The 1,932-nt window shown below is 53.3% G+C and overlaps 1 protein-coding gene across 7 annotated transcripts in view; it reads right to left on the bottom strand.

The window, feature by feature from the left end:
• The window catches only part of KIAA0556 (KIAA0556 ortholog), a 177,565-nt gene that overhangs the window by 50,317 nt on the left and 125,316 nt on the right, over positions 1 to 1,932 (bottom strand). The gene's annotated exons all lie outside the window — the stretch shown is intronic.

The following is a 1,932-nucleotide window of genomic DNA, read 5'->3' as shown; positions in this document are numbered from 1 at the left end:
CTTCTTGCCCTAGGAAATTCGGCCCAGATGTGCTGTCACCCCACTGTCACCTCTGCCCTTGACGTAGTTACTCTTTCCTCCAGGCACTTGAGGTTCCTTCCAGTGCCCGAGGTTAGCATTTCCCTCAGTGTCCCACAGTTACCTGTTTTCAGGTCAGTGTCACTACCGCCCCTCCCCCTGCTGCCTGCACCCCCCGCCCCTCCGCAGCCATGTCACACAGCTGTGAGCTCTTTAAGGAAGTAGCCGTGTCAAATTTAACCCAGAACCCTTAGCATTCAGCACAGTTCCTTCGCACGTGGTAAATGCCAAAAAACCTTTGTTGAATAAATAAATGAATGGATAAATGAATTTACCTCTTAATACCTGTCTTCACATTGAAAATTTGAAGAGATTGTAAACTGGATCTGGCTAACACAGCTATTTTGTTTGGCTCATGGTTGTTATTAAAAAAGCTGGCGCGGTGGGCGGGGGGGGGAATTCATTGAATGGGGTCCCTGACAGCTGTAGGTTGGGTGCTCTCCGGTTCCCCAGTCCCCATCACTCCCTACTATTTACAACTGCTTCTTATGCCTCTGCCTGGCCCCTGCAGGCATCTGAGTTTAGGGTCCCTGCTTAGGGGCTGAACAAGTCCCATCTGCCAATAAGCAACCATCGTGTCTCTGACACTGGCTCAAGTTGTCCCTTTTATGGAATAGGAGCATCGCCTTGTATCTGAGAACATCTCAACAGACACGTGTCACCACGATCGTGCCTGCTACTGGACAGAGCCAGGGAAGGAGACTGGCTGACTCTGGGGTTTTGCCAGCCCCGAGGAGATGGCAGCCCAGGCTCCAGCTGCAGAGGAGAACAAAGGTGGCTTGTTCCAGTGACAATGGCGCCTTTCAGGAGGGAGGAGGCTGCTTTTGTTAAGGGGGAGAGATGAGTTCAAGGGGCTCTGACTTATTCTGGCAAGTTTCTCAAGCTCTGCGAGAACTTTTAGTGCTCTGGGCAGCTGTGAGGGGTCAAGAGAGCACATCTCAAAATCCAGCGGGTGAGTCTCATTCTTTCGCCAAGTTGGGGGCCTAAAATGGGTCACTGTGGCTGCTTGACAAAGGCAGAGACTGAAGGCCGACCCCTGGATGCGGGTGAGAGGGCTGAAATTGATTTCCCTTCACATTTCTGTCAGCTGGAGAAATAACAGGAGGGCTAAGTGGGAACCGTGGTATTCAAAGTCAGAGAACATGAACCTTTGGAGAACTTGGGGCCTCATTAGCAGCCAAGCCTTCTGATGTTTCCTTTGCACAGACAGAGCCTCTGAGAGGAAGGCTGATGGGAAGCCGCTGAGAACCAACCCAAGATGCACTGGGTGAACCCCCAGGCGCCAGGCCAGTGGGCAGAGCATCCGCCGCACCTGCCCATAGCGGATGGTAAGAAAGACGGCGGCATGAGAACCAGGGCACCTTCACACTACCACTGCTCCCCACAGCCCTGGGGGGCGAGCGCTGCGGTGACACCCATGTCATAGAAGGAAGACCGAAGCGTAGCAAGGGGTGTAGTCTGCCAAAGCGGTGGAGCGAGAATTTATACCCAGGGTTTTAATTCATTAATTCGTTCTGTCTTAGTCTGGATTCCCCCCGAAGCAGACCTGAGGCCAGGATTTTATTTAGACAGCACAGGAAACATGAGTGGAGCATGGGGAAGAGAGGGGGAAGGGCAGCCCACAAAGAGTGTGTTACCAAACCAGCCACACCTGTGAACATCTGGAGCTCAACCCCACCTGGGAATCTGGGAGCCAGAGGAGAAGACGTCTCAGAGGGACTCCACCCACGGGACAAGAGAGCTGGGGTGCTCCGGGGGGCTCTTTCCCACCAGTTCGGGCATGCTGCATGGGAGGCAAAGTGGGCCCGAAGGCCAGGAAAAAATCATGCATAGGAGAAACATCAGTTGGTGGTC

The sequence above is a fragment of the Pteropus alecto genome, unplaced genomic scaffold (genome assembly GCF_000325575.1).
Source record: "Pteropus alecto unplaced genomic scaffold, ASM32557v1 scaffold44, whole genome shotgun sequence".
NCBI classification, from domain to species: Eukaryota; Metazoa; Chordata; class Mammalia; order Chiroptera; family Pteropodidae; genus Pteropus; species Pteropus alecto.
This window is presented reverse-complemented; position numbering and strand designations above follow the sequence as displayed.